The sequence below is a fragment of the Hirundo rustica genome, chromosome 25, assembly GCF_015227805.2.
Source record: "Hirundo rustica isolate bHirRus1 chromosome 25, bHirRus1.pri.v3, whole genome shotgun sequence".
In the NCBI taxonomy this organism is placed as follows: Eukaryota; Metazoa; Chordata; class Aves; order Passeriformes; family Hirundinidae; genus Hirundo; species Hirundo rustica.
In genome coordinates, this window is record NC_053474.1 from 1152084 (window position 1) to 1170397 (window position 18314).

Here is an 18314-nt window from a genome sequence, read left to right on the forward strand (position 1 = left end):
AGGAACCCAGGTGGAAGTGGATTTCTCTGGCCTGGATCTGGGAGGATCTTAAAGACCTTGAGTGCCAGTGGTAGAGTCACATAGCATGGGTGTGAAGGTGGAGCCAGCTTTATGTAAAAATGCATTAAAATGTTATGTAAAAATTTATTTACGGTGCTTATCAACTCCTTGGTGTTTCCTGATGTGTCCTGACTGGGATTTCCCTCTGGCTTTTTTTTTTTGTGTGTGTTTGTTGAGGCTGTTGGAGAGGTGCTGACGGCTTTTCATCGCTGTTCATCTGAATCTTTACCACCTTAATTAACTTTTCTCAACGTCTGACTCCACGAAATCTCAAAGAATGACAGTACTGTTCCTGTTAATTTCTTATGTTTCTCATAATGACATAAACATTTTGCTTCATGTAGATCAAGGTTGAATTATAGTAGACAATTATGTGGTAACAACTGAAGGTAGCTGTCATAGGGAACCAGGTGGTTTTACTCAGAGAATTTCTTACCATTTGAAAGAAACAATTATTCAGTGATGATTTGTTTGTATAGAACAGATTTTTTTATTCACACAGAAAGGGATATTATGTAGAGATACAACAACATCTGCAGTTAGTGATACTTTCCATGTGCTTTCCCCTGAAATGCTGCTGCAATCCATTATTAATACTGTCAATTCGTGTTATTTTCTATAAGTCAGACCTGCACAAAGGGTTAAAATTAAATAGATGTTAACACAAACAAGAAAAAAACCCTAAACCAAGCAACAGCAAGAAATCATGTTAATTTGAAAGCCGAGCAAAGACCAGAGATTGCCAGGTGAGGGCAAAGCCAAACCCGTTTGAGTGTTGTGTTCGTTCTTACTCCGTTTCCTGATGCCCTCTTCACAAAAGAGCTTTTTTGTTGATGTTTGTGCTCCCCCAGCTGTTCCTCAGCCCCGCTGTGTGTGTTTGCCGTCGCTCTCTGACCCAGCGCTGCTCGGGGGTGTCTGCAGAGAGGGGAATGTGAACACAATTCAGTGAGAGTCTGACTTGACAGTTCCATCTTGTGGGGTTTTTTCTTTTTTTATTGCACTGGGAGTGTTTACACAACTGCTCAAAGGAGGCTTTTTCTCTGTACCTGTTTACACGTTTTGCCTCTGAAATTCTTGAAGCCCTTGGAGAGTGCTTGCCTGGCACTTGTGGGCCCTTGATTGACGAGGAGAAAAACCCCGTTAGTGAATCATGGGGAAAACATCCCGTAACAACCGGTCTTTTAATGAGGGTCAGCACAGCCTTTGCAGTGGCTGGAAGGGAAGGGATGGAGGACAGAGATCCTGTGGTGTTGCAAAACTGTTTGAGAGACACAATAGTGGGGGAACGGCTCAGACACCAGCCTTTGTGTGCAAATTTCCCACCAGAACCAAGCAACTGCTTTTATTTTCTCTCTCTCTATTTTTTTTTTTTTAATTTAATTAAGTGGGTTTGGAGTCCAGCACTGGCCTTAACAAGCACTTCTTCATGAATGAAAGGCTTGTCTGTGGCGGTGAGGAAAGGCTCTGAACGATGTCAACAGCAATTACTGCCAGCTCTGGCCACGGGAGCAGCTCCTGGGGGCAGGAGGAGCGGAGCAGGGGTGCGGTGCTGCCAGGAGGCTGCTGCTGTAGTCCTGGCACACCTTCCAGCACACTGGCACCCTGCCCTGGGGACCTGAACCAGAGCTCAGCCTCTCTCGGGAAGGGTTTGTCTGCAGATGCTCCTGCAATCAGCCTTCTCCCAGGTGTGACATTTCTGGGGAGCTTGGAGGGACCTGTGTGACAAGAAGAGGTGATGTTTGTTTGGGCTTAAACTTAAAAGGATGCACCCCTGAAAGTTACAGCAATCCCTTTTATGAATCCCTGTCTTTCTTTTGCAGGCCCATTCAAGTGGAATTTAATGGGCACCTAATGATATTTTTCTCTGCGTTTTTCCTCTGCTTTCATTAGGGACACTCTTCTTGTCATAGGCTTCATCTTTGTAAAACTGAACTCTGGAGCACCGAGGTGAATTTTTCTCTTGGTAATTAGGAAAAACCAACCATCAAACCCACAGACTTCTATGTTAGGGGAAAGCATGCAGCAGCAGCAATCTTGCAGCTCTTATGCAGCCTGCTGTTGTGAGAACACCTGTGCTGCAAGTTTGGCAGACCAAACTTGGTGCTCCAAGTAAAAGTCGTTATTCAGTCGATATTCTGCAGGAAAATAAAGTGTTCTATGGAATAATCAACTTGAAATTGTGACAAGAGTTGGAACTGGGAAGTGCTCAGTGGCCAGCACACGCTCCACTTTCATGCACGGTTCGCAGTGTGTGGAATCTGTGATTTATTCACTCAAAGCACAGAACTTTGCCTGTGTAACAATGCCACCAGGTTTCCCGATTCAGCCCCGTTTCAGCCTGAAAACGCCCTGCGAGTTCTCGCCAGGATAAAGAACGGTTCTGTGCTGCAGCTCTGTGCCGCTGCACCCCCGGAGAGACCCAGGGCTGCCTGAAACTGCTCCTTTCCCCTCCCATTTCTGGATGCAGCCCCTGGCCGGGGCTGGTTCCCGTCGTCTCAAAGCCTGGCAGTGCCATTTCAAACCGGACAGGTTGCACAGTGAGCTGCCTGATGGAGGCACCGAGGAGTTTCCTTGGGGGCGTTCTCAGGAGCCGGTCGATGTGAGAAAAGTGATTCTCTAAATTAGTGTAGTGCTTTATCTGTATGAGGCTTTGAAATTTCTCCAGTTAATGGTTATAAAATCCTCCGAGGGTCAGTCAGGGGGTTTTCACCCAAGGTGATAATTTTTTTTTTGGTTTATTTTAGTTCGGTTTTTGTAACAGCTTTTGTAGTAATAGTTCTCTTGGTTAGGTTATCACCTAATAAAGCAAAAGTTCAGGTTTTTATTTAAAAATGGGGGAAAATGTAGGAGGGATTGCCGGTGTGTTCCAAGAGGAGCAGCAGATCTATTTGTTTACGTATGTTTTGTAATTATGAATATATTTATTCAGGTTTCCAGACATATTTTTCTCCTCTCAGCTCTTCACTTAGGGATGAATATATTTTCAGAACCTAGCTGTAGCCCAGTTACTGCTCTCAGAAAAGCATCACTGAGTGTCAGAGCCTCCCCTTTCTTTTTTAAAAGGCACTCTGCAGGTTCGTCCTCACGATGATGCCAAACAACTCTGAAGTTTGCCCTTTCCATTAAGTACAGCGTTAAACCTGCACCAACAAAGCCAATTTTTGACACATGAAATCAATACCTTTTTTTTTTTAATTAGCAACCATTTCTTTTCCAATGCTGAACTCAGCTGGTCACCAACGCTCTGGCTGAGGAGCAAGAAACTTGATTTTCCCAGTTACGGCACGCTGTCCAGTGTGTCTCAAACCACAGGGAGTTTGGGGGGATTTTTCTTTCCCATCTTTTCGTGGGAGCTGTGCTTTTCCCCCTCGTTGCTGTTTGTGCTGCTGCAGAGAGCAGAGAGCTCCCGATGCCTCCAGCCTCGCTCTGTGGGGTCTGCGGGCAGAAGCCTCCCTGTTCCCCTGGTCACCACGGGGGATTTAAATGGCAGAGGAATGTGAGATAACAATTAGCTTCTGTTCCTCCTCGAATGCCCCATCTCATCCGTGTACTCATGGAGAGGAAATTCTAGAAGGAAAAAAAAAAAAAACAAACACCCAAAACTTTTTGGCTTGTTTTTGATAGGAACAAGTTTTCTGTAAGGGAAAAGTTTAAGGTGCAAGGACTGAAAAGAATCCACAAGTCTGGGGAAAACCTCCGGAAGCAAAAGCATGAATCTGAGTAATTTAATCAGTGGATGCACAGGATAAGGAAAGAACTGATGCAATCTTTTATGAAGTTTAGCTACAAGACTGTTTTTCATGCGAACAGCAGAAGATTGGCAGCGTTTTGCTCAGGTGTGAGAGCCTGGGATCGCTGTCTGCTGCGGTGTAGAAGGACTTTTGTCTTGAACATTAGCACAATATTTCTGGAGTGGCAAAACGCACCCTCTGAAGCAAAGACTTTAACAGTTAGGACTTGTACGTGTGAATGAAAGACATGTCCGAGTGTTTCTTGGAATTTTTTTGAGTTTTAGGGTTTCCAGTACAAAGTGAATCACTCAGAATAATTGCTACCCTGAGTGATATTATTTATGTAAGTAAATTCTTCTAAAATGCTTAGTGTTTTGTAGAACTGAAAATGGAATTCCCACATGTATCTGGTGCTTTCAGTGCAGTTTCTAGGATAGCAGATGCAAAATGGATTTCCCAGTAAAAAGAAAGTGTGTGATTTTTTTTTTTTAATTTTCCTTTTATGTGCACTTTATTCTTACTCCATTTTTAATAGGTAAGCACATTTCACTTTTGCTATAATTGCTCCTTCTCATCATTAGAAGGACATAATAGGCATTTATGGAAAGCATTTGTGTTCAGAGTTGAAGAGACTTTCTCTTTTATCAGACATGAAGAACTTAAGATCTCCTCAGTAACCCTGACTTGCACGGATCTTTTTTATTTTGGTTTTATGGTTTGTGCAGAGTCAACAGAGGAGTACTCTGAATGTCCTGCAGGTACTCCAAATTCTTTTTGACAGCACTTCCAGGAGGACAGGTCTAGTCTAGCACGTAATTAATGCTGGTGATTCCACTCTGATCTTTTCACTCCTTTAATGTGCATCTCTGACTGAGAAGGAGATAATAGACAATCATGTAAGGAAATCCTTGATTATGGCTTGATTGAGCTTGTGTGAGCTCCAGAGAGCTGGTGTTGTCATGGTTTCCAAGCCATTTAACATATGACATTTTTACACAGACAAGATGTTAGATAGCCATCCAAAAAATTGTAATTTGGATTATGTCTAATCCCTCTTTGAATGTCAGATCGGGTTTATTTTCATAGACAATCAGTGACCAGGTCTCATATTAAAAGCTACAAAAAACTTGCAAAGCAGAGGACTTGTCTGGAAAGAAAAAAAAAAATCTGTCATTCAACACAAGAAGCAGATTTGCAGGTTTTAGCAATGCATATTGGTAAGAAATTGCAAATCCTCTTGGCTTTTAGTCACCATTTCTACGATGAATTACAATAAAACAACAAAGAATGATCCCATCACTCTGGGATGAGTGGTGTCCCAAAAATTCACAACCTCACTATCCCAACCCAGGGTGAACTTTCAATGAACATAGAATCAAAGTTAACTCTAGCTGGGAGGAGATGGCTGCAGTCCAACCCACTGCTCTGAAATGGTCCGAAGCAGATCAGCTGTCCTTGAATTTCCCTGTGTGGAGGAGCTGAGGTGATAATAAAATACATTATAAAACCTAATTAATACTGGATTGTTTCAACACGAAATGCACGTGACGCTTGTTGCTCCATGGCTTGTGCATTTTGAGGAACTGCGTTTGTGTGCTGCAGTTTGGCTGGGCAGATGTGGTTTGAATTCTCTCACTGCTGCTTTGGGACACCTGAGGGCAGTGTATATGATCACCAAAATCTGTCACAGCTCTTCATGAAGACTCTGGTGCTTTTCTGTATAGCTCAGTGAAAAAGAAAGGGGAGGGCTCTATGAAACTGGCATTTTGACTAAAGGGGGAAATCCTGACATCCCCACCAAGTGCTCAGAGTTTTATATTCCTTATGTCTGATTTCTCGAAATGGACTTAAAAATTTTAATATTTACCAGCTCAGTTCTGAGCTTCACATTAAACAAGTTTTTAAATATGGCAAGTTTGCTCATTTTCATGATCCTAACATGACATTTTACATTGAAAGGAGTCTTTGGTCAAATGTTATTTATTTTGTGACAGCACAGCTTAAACGTGCCAGGTCTTGTCATATATGGGGAAAAGTAGCTGTTGTCACTGCCTAGAGGACTGTCCTGCTCGTGTGTTTGGGTTTATTTTTACAGACCTGCAAGTATTTTCAGAGGATAGAAAGGCTGGGTAAAGGGTAAAATGTAGGTATGGAACATAAGAAAGAATATTTTATCTCTCACTTTCAGCAGAGTGATTTTAATTTTATTGCTGGCAATGCCTCTGTCTGCTTTTTTTATAATGCTGCCTTTCCACAGGCCGTACACTTAATGTTTAAAGGGATACATTGTCAGACAAGTATGTGTTTTTTTCCCTTTTTTTTTCCACTTAACACCTTTTGGAGTCTTTATCCAAACAGCTCCACCTCTACAGAGATGCCAAGTGCCAGAGGAGCCTCTCCTGCATTCTTTGCCTCCTCTTGCTGCTGTGCAAGAGAATGTGGTTTTCCTAAGCTTTAGGTGGCACTTTGCTCTTTGTATCGTCCTTTTTTTTTTTTCCCTTTGGGAAAACCCAGGAGTCTCTTTCTCTGAATTTTAGGAACTTCAAACCCGAATATTGGGGCGTTTTCAATGTCCAGCTTTTGTGTGTCGGTAAGCACAGATATCAGCGAAGTTCTGGAAATAGGTTGTTTTTTTTTTTTTTCCCCCACCAGTGATTTTTTCAGAGCCAGCAGAGGGAGCACAATTAAAAAAAAGTCGCTGTACACATACATCTACTTGTCTGTAGTCAAAGAATTTAAAAGATTCCTTCAGGTGTGTCAGCGTTGGTGGCTTGGCTCAGCGCTTTGAAACGCAGCATCCCTCTGGTCCCTTCCAGAGCAGGCTCAGTGCCATCCTCTGAGCGCACCCGGGAGCCTCCAGCCCTAATTAATGGTCAGTTGTTGATTGCTTTAATCCAGCACCTTCTCTCCACTGTCAAGCTTGTTGGGATCCGTGCGCTTGAGACGTTGCCGGAGGCTTTTGGCTTTTTAGCTGTGAGGACGGGATTTGCAAATTAAATGGAAGAATGCTAATCGCTTAATGTCCTTGTTTGTTCCTTTTTCAACTTTCTGGACTCGACAGTTAATCAATTATCTGAAAGGATGATTCCTGCAATGCTCACATATGAACACCAGCAGGCTCAGAAAAGTCACTGGGCAATCTTGTAATAAGATTTTGAAGTGGGCAATTATTTCATTCCTTACACTGTCCTGGCAACTAAAATACACTGGCAGTCTGTGTGCTGATGGTTATTCCAATTTACTCAAGAGTCCTCAGTAAGATATTTGTGGTTTTGTCTAACTGCAAGATGCACGGTTTATGCTGGGGCACACTTGAAATTCTGGTGTATTCTTGAAATTGCTGGGAATTATCTTAGCAGTTCTCTCATTTTTCTGAGGTGCATACGACTCATGGCTGAGACTTAGAGGCTCTGGTCAGAACACTCCAAATAAATTAGCCTTGTGTGAACTTCTGAAAATGATCTCGTTTTTCTGGGTTAAAGCAGAGCTGGTGATGGCAATTTTTGGTCGCTGTCTCCACAAGGAGACAGTGAAGCCAATGTTATATTCCAGAGAGATCCAGCAGCAGGATCAGAAGGGGGCATTGAGGCTTTTCTTTCCCCAGCTGCTCATGGCAGGGTTTTTTCCGCTCCTTCCAGCCCAGGAGCTGCAGGGATCCACCAGGTGCCCACTCAAGGTGAGTGGATACCGCATCCTTCCATCTTCAGTGCCGTTGTGGTGCGAGACTGAGAATTACGTGAAGGCATCAGGGACACTGTGAAAAGAAGGTGATGCTGTGTGCTTCCTGCACGCCCACCTCTCCCTCCTTTTGTACAAACCTGCCTTCAACAAAGACACCAAATTCGTATTCCTTGTCCCCTGCTGGAAGAATTAGCGAGAAAGAAGGCAGCAGCACGAGTCTCAGAGTTAAATGCACGTTCCCTGCTCAGGTATCCCGTTAAGAAACCATCAGTGATTCCACAAAGCCGGGTGCGTCAGGGATTGAGGGGGACAGAGTGGCAGATGTGGGCTGCTCTGAGTCCTGTCAGGAAGGAATGATTAATGAACACCAGCTTCAGCTGAGGCTAACCTTTGGAGAGCCGAGCAGGACATCTGCAGAACTGTCAGAGCTTGACAAGGACAGAGCTGAACAACCAATTATTCCACCATCACTAAGGTGGGCTGTCAGTTTAATCCCAGACATTCACTTAGGCAAGGACAGGGAAATTTCTCCTTTACATAGCAGCGCTCTGTTGTGACCTTAACTATTTCTGTACTGCCGAGAGGAGCCGTGGGGCAGCACCACGGCCACGGGAGCTCCTGCGCCGAGAAAGGGCAGAGCAGTCAGAAACCTCGTGTTCAGCAAAGAGTTGCAGAGGTTCTCCACTCAGCTGTAACACACATGGGGATTTCTGTGATTCTTTTTTAGGAAGTGGTGAACACAAAATTGAATGCTCTGTGTAGACACCGCAGCGCTCGTCGCTGATGTTGTCAAAGCTTTGCTCGTGACGAGAAAAACTGGTAATTGCCCACAAGTTTTGGCTGGAGCACGCTGAGCTGTGTTTGTCCTGCACAGGGAGGCTGAGGATGGCTGTCAGCAGCTGCTCAGAGACCCGGGGTGCTCGTGGAGGCTCTGAGGAACCTTGCAGCTGGGCGCCAGCCGGAGTCACACCAGCCTGGGACGTCTGGCGCAGTCTGAGCTGCAGACATGCACCCGCACAAAAGGGGCCTGCCTCCTCCAGGTTTTGTTTTACTCTAAAAAAAATCTGATTAATCTTGTCACACCGCTCAGGAAACTGTCAGAGATACCTCCAGTGCTACCGGAAAATAACCCAAGTGGGTGGGGAAAAATGCAGCTTGGGCACATCTCAGGGGGAAGCTCCAGGATAGAATTGTCTTGTTGGTTTTTTTCCTAAGCTCTTTATGTGCTCAATGAACACAGAAAAAGTAATTGCCACTGCACCTCTCTCTCTCTCTAGATTCTGCCTGTGAAGCTCGATTTTTGCCATGTTTAATTGGGACAATTCCGTTTGGAATTTCTATTGTCTGGGAAATGCACCGTTGTCACAAAATGAGGACGTGAAAAGTCCTGAAAATTTTGGTGTAGGATTCTGCAGTAAAATAGAATAAATCTCACTCTCTTACGGTTCATTTTCTATGAATGTTGGAGAAATTCTTATTGAAAAAAGAGTTATATCCCATCTCTTTCACACCTGCCCAAATATATTTTGAAAAATGTTTCTGTTATGCAGAAATTTTGCTAATGAGCTCCCAGTCAAGGTTTAGACATTATAGCAATGTTCTAGATAGCAGAGAGCTTATCTGAATGAAGATAAAATACCCTTTCATGGAATTATATTTGCAGATTGCCTCCAGTGCACGCCAGCTATAGAAAGATGATGTATCTATCATTGTACCAGAAATCAGCTTTCAAAAAGCAGAAAATATTTGGATTTCTGATTGGGGCATCTTCTGCTGCACCAGAAGTGCAGAGAATCTTCTCAAAAATTCTGCTTTAACCTTGCAGATGTTTCTTGGCATGGTGAATTCTGTCAGATGCTGAATTTTTGTGTGTGTGTGTAGAAGTCACAGCGCTGCGTTCCTCTTTGGGAAACACAGGAAGTTGTGGCAGCAGTTGAAAGAATGGGAACTGGTGTGCATATACCAAGAACTGGCAAAAAATTCATAACCTATCATCTGCATTGCATAAAAAATGTTCTTTGAGACATGGAGATATGCAAAATTTGTTCTTCAATTTCAAATGGTGTCAGCGCTCCTGCGGAAGGTGGAATTCAGTCTGGTGTGTCAGGGAGGCTGCAAGGGGAGCGGGCTTGAATATTGATTATTTGCTGCTGAATTGCAACCCAGAAATGTTGAAACAGCATGTATGCAGAAGAGTGTTTTCAAAGCTGAGGTTAAGGCCAAAGTGATTGCTCTTCCTGCTTAGGAATGGATTAAATCTGAAATTCCAACATTAACTTCTGCCCTGCGAGACTCATCTTGGGGAGTGAATCTATTGTTATCTTTTATGTTAGTTGAGGGATTTAAGGGTTTTGTTTGTTTGGATTCTCTTCATTTATCTTCCTTTCCATCTGGATTTGCAGGAAACACAGTCTTTATCACGGTCTAGACCAGGTCTTTATTGCAATAGGAAAAAAAACCAGCAGAAATTAACAGGGAAAATTTTAGTTTTAACTGCATTTCCTAAAATTTATTGTACATCGATGAAATATTATTAATTTTAACCAAAGTTAGTTGTCTCAGAGTGTTCCCTGTAACAAACTTGCCCCCCAAGGCACTGTGCAGGCATGCTAGTGGAAATCAGTCTGTGTTGCACTGAAGTTCCATTAAAAATGGAGGTCTAATGAAAATGAAGAAAAGATGTCGGTATTAAAGCATTTCCAGGGTTGATACCTTCCTGTTCTTCTTCCTGGTGTGACGAGTGAACGTTGTTTTTGGCATTTGTTCTGCTTTATCACCGGGTGGCAGGGGTGGGTTTTCCTTTGAAGATGGGAGCCGTGAGGAGCTGGTCACCTCAAGGTCATCAACTGGGGGTCCAACACATCCATAAGGGGCCTTTTCAGCCTGGGTGAATGAAAAAAAAAAAAATCAAATCTGACAGAAAACATCGAAATCCTTTGGTCTTTTCTTAGTCATTTATTAACACATACTAGAATTTTCTCTTGTAACTAGAACAAATGCATTTAGGAACCAAAACGCTGTTTGGGCTCTAGCTTTTCCAAGCACAGAAACTAGAATTAATCATTAGGACAGAGAGATTCCTTTCTTTCTGTAGGTTAAGACTAAGAAGAGACAAAGGGACACATTTGTTGGCTGACCTTTGGACTTCCCACAAAATACAGTGAGAATAGTGATGAACCTCCAAAGCCTGCTGGCACAGTGAAGTGCTTGGTATTCTACGAAAAAACCCGTCATGTATTCCCTAAATAGTTCATTTTGTTTTCCAAAGTTCTGAAAAACTTGCTCTATTGAAATGCGTGTTGTTGCATCGATTTTTCTAAAATACACCTTGTTATCTTTTCTTTGGTAATTGGTGACTGGTAATGACTTTGGCAATTTAACTTGTTCTTGCAGACACTTTTCCCATTCCCCCAGATAACTGGAGTCAAGAGAGAGGGCCTGTCTGTCAATCTCTGCTGCCTGTCAACTCGGCTGATTGACAGCTTTTTGTCCCACAATAGACACCGTTTCTGCAGCCCCCGTTCTGTTATTTTCCTCTTTCTTAATACTTGGGGGGGGATGGTGTCTGCCTTATAATCTGTGTTTAAAATCCAACTTGGAATGAGGCCAGCTCCTAAGAAATTATCACAAAGTCTTCTTAGCTTTGCGTCAGGAAAATTCTCCGGAGAGTTTCATAAGCTGTGATTCCACCTTTCAAAATTACCTCTGCTCAAAAAGCTAAGCTTTGTTGTTCCTCCAAAATCCCCTTCAAAATCCAACAGGCTGCGAGGTCTGCCTAATATATTTTGATATAAGAAAAGTAATTTGTTTGTGCTTTATTTGGGAAGTTCTTCCTCGTGGAATTACAGTCATAGAAAATTTTTGTGTGTAAGAAATGTAGGTAAAATATGTGAGCCTGGGAGCAGAGAAGGGGAGGGATATTTGATTTATGAGGAATGACTGAGACAGAAAGCAAAAAAAACTTCTAAAAGGAGAGTAATGTCACTGTTCACCTGCCCCTAGTCATGCATTCTCACAAGCATTCCAGTCATCTTGGCATTAATTAATTTAATTGTGAATTAGCCTTGTGCATTAGGATTGTTGTACTTAAAATTTAAGTCTTTTTTTAATGTAAAAATACAGTGTGAGAACCGATTCATCTCTCAAAATTTGTTATATTTTGTGAATTAAAAATAAGGCATTTTATTCAAAAGCTAAAATTCTTTTAATTTAAAAAATGAACAGTTAGCTGTGAGTATAAATTCCGTAGCTGCTGCCACGGTTTGTGGAAATGAGTGAAGCTTCTGTGCCATTATCTGGCTGTAAAATCAACAATCCTGCTGCCACTCCACTGGGTGCAGTTTGAACGGGACAAAAGGAAGCTCGGCTCGAAGAATTGCCAGATGGAAATCTGAAGTACCTCAAAGGAAATGCCCTTACAAAGAACCAACCCCATCATACTGATGTTATTCTGCTTAATCACGATGCTCAAAGCACCTGTTGTGCCTCACAGATCTTCTCCTGGTCCTGGTTCTCACCCAGCCTGGGTCTGAGCAGCTTGGGCTTGGTCACTTATTTCACATTCACTGCTTAGAGGCTGAGGATTCTCTTATAAAAGAGGTGGATGCAGGACTTGAACTCTTTTTGTGGGGAAAGGGCTGTTTGGTTTGTTGGTGGTTCTTTCTTTCCTCTTGAAAGGATATTTTCAATGAAGCTGAGATACTTCTCCTCTGGTGTTCATGACAATTGAATGCATAACAACTGAGTTTGAACATAAAGAATAAACAACAGCTAGATCGGGGGTTATTGTTTCCTCTAATAACAAGCAGGATAAACTAATCCATTTCCAGATGGAGTCCAATAAGCTGGCTGGGAAATTGGAACAGACTGAAATGGATCCAGCGTCTGGCTGTGTGTGAGCCCTCAGCTCTGTCACACAGCACGCTCCTTGTCATCCTCAATCCTGCCCTTGCTGTACGAGTAGCTGGGGCGCCCCAAATTCCTTAAAAGCGTCGAGCACTCGGTATTTCAGGAGAAATTGCCCCGTGTATGCTCAGTTAAGTTTCTCAGATGGTGCCTCTGCTGCACCATGCACTCAGCTGTTAATTTTGGCCATGTGAGCTGATGATGACAAAGGGCCCAGAGTTGGAGAAGAAGGAGACAGATGCAGCTGGTGTGCTAGGAGATGTTTACTCGGGGAGTTCAAGGAAGGGGGACACAAATATGGGAAAATGTAGAAGTCTTGAACCTTTTCTGAGGTCTTTAGTGCGTGAATGATCATGTAATGCATTCTCCACGCATTAAGAAGAGAAAAATACCCCAGTATGACGGGAAGTGTTTGAGTGATGTGCTCTGTGCATCTTGGGGCTGCCTAGCTGGATGTGTTTGGATGTTGCCAACCCTTTTTTCCAAAGAGTTACAAAGACTAGCTCAGGATAAAAATGAGCTCGTTCCCCAGAGTGTTTTCTGCATAAAATAAACACAGATAGCATGCGGGAATGACAATTTTTAGGGAACTAAGAAGAACCACATCTTCACTGCTGTTTCCTTTTCGGGACAATCCTTTCCTGTCCCTGCTGAACCATTCATTCAACCTCCCAAATGTGTGCTTAAGGGGATGTTGCAATTTTCTGAGCTCCAGAATAGGGGGCAGTAAGGTCACAGTATTGCTCGAGCAATTTTTTTTTTTTCTCCTAATGCTGGAGTACAGAGCGTTAAAGAGATTTGGAACGGCTGCATGTTTGCTTTTGATTCGGGAGTTACCTTTCATCCTGTGCGAAGCTGGTGCTGCTAGAACCCCTGCTGTTGCAAGGGACTCTGGTGGTGGACAAGGTGTAGAAAATTGTGACCATCCAGTTAAAGAAGACCATTCTGAAATGAGGGTGGTATTTTTAAATTGCCTTCTAAACCACAGTGTGCATTTAAAATAGTTCCCACTGTACAAGGAATGGCAAAAATCCAGATTGTGCTTTCCCATTTGAGCACGGAGGAGGAGCTTACAGACACACACAGGAACAGCCATCGCGGGGATTTCTTGCAATCATGGGAACGAGGAAATTACAGCAGTTTAAGTTAAATCCATATGCTGTATAAAATTCAACATTGGCTAAGCAACTGTGACAGTTCATACTCACCTAAACTTCCCATGAACCATGAGGTAGAACTGAAAGGTTTGATGTCTTGGGTGTTTCACCATGTGTCATTCCACGCTCCAGCTAGAGGCTCTCACATTTATTTTTTTGCAGAAGGAGCATTTAACTGATTGTCACTGCGTGATTGTGATGATGGAAGCCCTGGTTTTGCCCACAGTGAATAGATTGATATATTTATCTCATTTGCTGTACTTGTCTGTCATGTCTAAGGACACTAATGAGTTGGTTTTGGGGATTAATGAGAACTGTAATGGCTAATGGGTATTTACAGCATTGCTGCATTTTACCTCCTAATAATGTGAACACCAGTTCTTTCAAGTCTTTAATTGTCTCTGTGGGAATCTTTAGTTGCGTTTCATCAGACAATAAAACTCAGAAAAATCAACAAGATATTGGTGATTCTGCTGGAGTTGCTCTGATAGACAATTTCTAGGAATGCTGCACTCTAAAGTAATAAATTCTTGCAAAAGTCTTTGAGAACTAACTTTCAAACAGATCCAGCTCCAACTCAGATTTATTCTATTTACTCCACCTTTTGCAATAATTCAACTGTGAAAAGAAAAAAGATACACTGACAAACTTCATTCTTTTAGATAATAAAAATATCTGATCACTGAATAATCACTACTATCAGAAAAAAAGAGGTTAAACCAATGAAGCCTGAGGTATTTCGCTGAAAAGTCCTGCCCTTTTGATTACTTTCTCTACAGTCACAGCAACAACTCACCATTTTGGGGGCTGCATATTCCTTTACGTGTGCATTTGAAAGATTCTTGCAAACACTGTTCCTTGGCTCAGATTCACTGCAGAATTCATTTGTGCTTCTTGCTCTAGGTTGGAATGTGTGAGGCAAAAGGTTAAACTATTTTCTGTTTTTTCCCTGCTATTAGAGTCATCTCTCCTTTGAATACCAGTGTTGGACTACTCAGTCTTTGTCTTTTTTCACCCTGTGCTGCTATTTAAGTTCCTGCACAACAGAAATCTGTTCCATCTGGGCAGTGACACGCCTGTCTCCTCTCCCACAACGAACAAAATGGCATAAAAACTTCTGGTACTCTTTCTCTTAAGGATTCATTTGTGCTTTGTGAATCCTTCCTGTGTTCTGGGAGATGTTCCAGCTGCGCTGGAGCTGCACAGATTTTTATTTTTCTTTATAACCTGGTGTGCATCCCTCTGCCAGTATCATCAACACTGATCTGGAGCCAGGGTTCTGCCTTCTCATTTGTGCTGGATAATGAATGCAGTTGGTGAACAGCAGAAGCTTTTTGCTGTGGATAGAAAAAAACCCTACAATTTCCATACTTCACATCATGCTCCTTTCATTACTCTCTCCTTCCTCCAATGTTTTTGAGTGTGCAGATGTTTCCTAGTTCGTTATTATTTAAGTGGGTAGCTTCTTGCTAAGGTGTTAATTAAAACTTGCTGTCCAGAATCTCTGGGTACAATTTGCAGTTTAATCTGTAGCCTCTGGTGCATCATTGTATCTCTATTAAAAGGAATTCTGTGTAATGATGCTGGGATTTAATTAGTTTCTTTGCCGGTGTTGTAAAACATAGTGATAAATGAGCTAACAGGTCCATGGATCATTATTCTACTAGAGATGAGCTTATTAGCTGATTATGAATCATTAACAAAGTCTACATGGGATTTGCTTATCTAATTCAACACAATTTTGAACATTCAATACTCTACATTCATTTCTTTCAACTAACAATATTGTATTTAGATTGTAATCTTTGCATGTTTTATTCTGGGATTTTTTTTTTTTTTTCCCTTAGTGTTGAATTCTAATTATATTCTAAGAGCTGTGAGAAGTCCCGGTGTCCATCTAGGATGAATGCAAAACTGCACTGTAAGGTTTCACACGACTGCATATTTTTAGTTTTGGTTCTGAGCATGTGTTTATTAATCATCTAGTGTTGCAGGAAAGACAGAAGCTCAGGCTCTAATCAACTTCCATTTCTTAAATAACACATGAACTAGAGCAAAATTAAATGAAATACTTTGTGCCAGTAAGAGCTGGCCACATTCAGGCCACTGAGTTCTCAGTTTGGAGACTGGGGCAAGGCACACGCAGCATCAGTGCAGTTGTCAGAAATAAAGGGAGTTAATAACACAAAAGCGTGCTTCATGGAGAATAATCACCTGAGAGATGCTTTTGGGAGAAAAAATTTAGAAATTTGGTGAGTTTATCTTCAAATAAGTCAGACAGAAATTCAGAAGAACTTTCCACTTCTCATTGAGTACCTGCAGTTGTTTAAAGCACGTTTTTCCATCGACCTTCTTGGTGCTCCCACCTCAGATGGGCTTTAGGCTGTTTTTCTGCTGTGCCACTCTGTGAAGCTGTAAACAGAAACTACTTTGGTGTAACTTTGTCTTCTCCTTACTAGAACACTGCTTGCTTAGGTGAGTAGGAGGCACATCCACGTCTGATTCTCACCCATCCTGGTCCATCTGGAGAGTCCTGCCCGTGCTGGTGTGTTTGAGTCCTGCCCGTGCTGGTGTGTTTGAGTCCTGCCCGTGCTGGTGTATTTCTGTGCAGGTGTCTCTCTGTCCTGCCTGTGCAGGTGTCTCTCTGTCCTGCCCATGCTGGTGTATTTCTGTGCTGGTGTGTTTGAGTCCTGCCCGTGCAGGTGTCTCTCTGTCCTGCCCGTGCTGGTGTATTTCTGTGCTGGTGTCTCTCTGTCCTGCCCGTGCTGGTGTATTTCTGTGCTGGTGTCTCTCTGTCCTGCCCGTGCTGGTGTATTTCTGTGCTGGTGTCTCTCTGTCCTGCCCGTGCTGGTGTATTTCTGTGCTGGTGTGTTTGAGTCCTGCCCGTGCTGGTGTCTTTCTGTGCTGGTGTCTCTCTGTCCTGCCCATGCTGGTGTATTTCTGTGCTGGTGTGTTTGAGTCCTGCCTGTGCAGGTGTCTCTCTGTCCTGCCCATGCTGGTGTATTTCTGTGCTGGTGTGTTTGAGTCCTGCCTGTGCAGGTGTCTCTCTGTCCTGCCCGTGCTGGTGTATTTCTGTGCTGGTGTGTTTGAGTCCTGCCCGTGCTGGTGTCTCTCTCTCCTGCCTGTGCTGGTATCTTTCTCTCCTGCCCATGCTGTTGTGTTCCTGTGTTGTTGTCTCTCTGTCCTGCCTGTGCTCCACTGCTGGAGAGAAAGGAACGCTGTGGAATGGGCATTGAGACTTCTCTCTCCAAGGTCCCCTCATCCTGAGAGCTTCAGGAAGACACTTGTGTGTTCTCTGTGGAGGGCAGGCTCCTTCCAGTGCTGGGTTTGCTCTTACTCTTATTTGCTGTCATTGGAAATGACCTCTGCATAATCTGCCTTGTTTGTTTCTGTGCGGGAAGCTGTTGATAATTCTTCGGGAGAAGTCTTGGCAATGATGTAAAAAAGATGATGGTACTGATGGCAGAGGTGCAGTTCTATAAATACAGAGTTTAAAAAATCAGGATGTTTCATAAAACTTGGCAGCTGAAAATGGAGACAATTTTCTTGTGATTCTGCCAGGATCCCTCTCTTCTGAATTTCCTATTTACAGAGCCATTAGTTCTAACGCTTTCTGATCTTTTATCATGTCAGGGTAAATATTACTTGGTTTGTCCCAGTGGGAGCAAAATGCAAACTGTTTTTGTTCCTAAAGTTATTTCCTTTCTCTGAGACAACCTTTTTATTTCTTCCTTTGAAAGAGATTTGTAAAATGACAGATTAATTTCCAGCAGTAGTAATATTTCTTAATGGTTGGGGAAACAATTTTGCATTGCAGCCATGAAGAAAAACAGGAGAATGAAAAAGGCATGGTTTAAAATATAAGAGGATAATAACACAAAGTGGAATGCTAGAAAGGTTCAATATCCTTCATGGTACAGCTGGAAGATTTGAATTTGTAAACAAATACTCTTTACCTTAGTTTCTGTTTACATATGCATAATACCTTTTCAGTTGCAGAGTATCAGTGACCATGATTTACAATATTATTAGCTGCAATCATATCTTTATTTAATAGCCATTTGATATTGTGCAATAATTTACAAGTCTTAAACTACATGTTCAATACAGATATATAATTTTAAATAATCTAGCCTGGTTTGTATGAGACTTTTATAGAAAATAAAGTGGCTTTAATGCCAATATAAAAATATCAAATTCTATTATTTTCTAATTAGGATAAAATACTTGCCCTCAACATTTATTTGAAATGGCAATGTTAATTTTTGTTGTAGGCAAAGTACTTGAATCATAAGATTCATAATGAGTAACTTTTCTCATATTGGTGTCTGTACAACTCTGGAAGCACCGTGCCTTTATTTCGTAGGACATATTCCAGCTTCATGAACAATACTGTGTGGACATTTAAATGAATTAAAACAAAGCGGGTTAATTATTCAGGGACCTCAGACTAAAGTTAACCCACAACTAATGCATTTAGTGTGCTCTCATTATAAACTGAGCCTGTCCCTAGGTTGCTGTGAGTATAACCAGTATCATCTGTCTGAAAACAGACAATGAAAAGGTTTTTCCTTTTCTGTCCCTGTTTCTTTTTTATTTTCAAACCAGGATCCCATTTTTTTTGATACATTAGTACCTTGACAGGGATAAACCTGTGTTTCTGCTCTGATAAATCAGAGTACTCATTTCTGGGTTTTGTAAAGTCACAGGAAAGGTGATTAGGCAACATCTTTGAAGATCATTATTTGTACCTCTGTAGATATATATGATGGAATTCTCT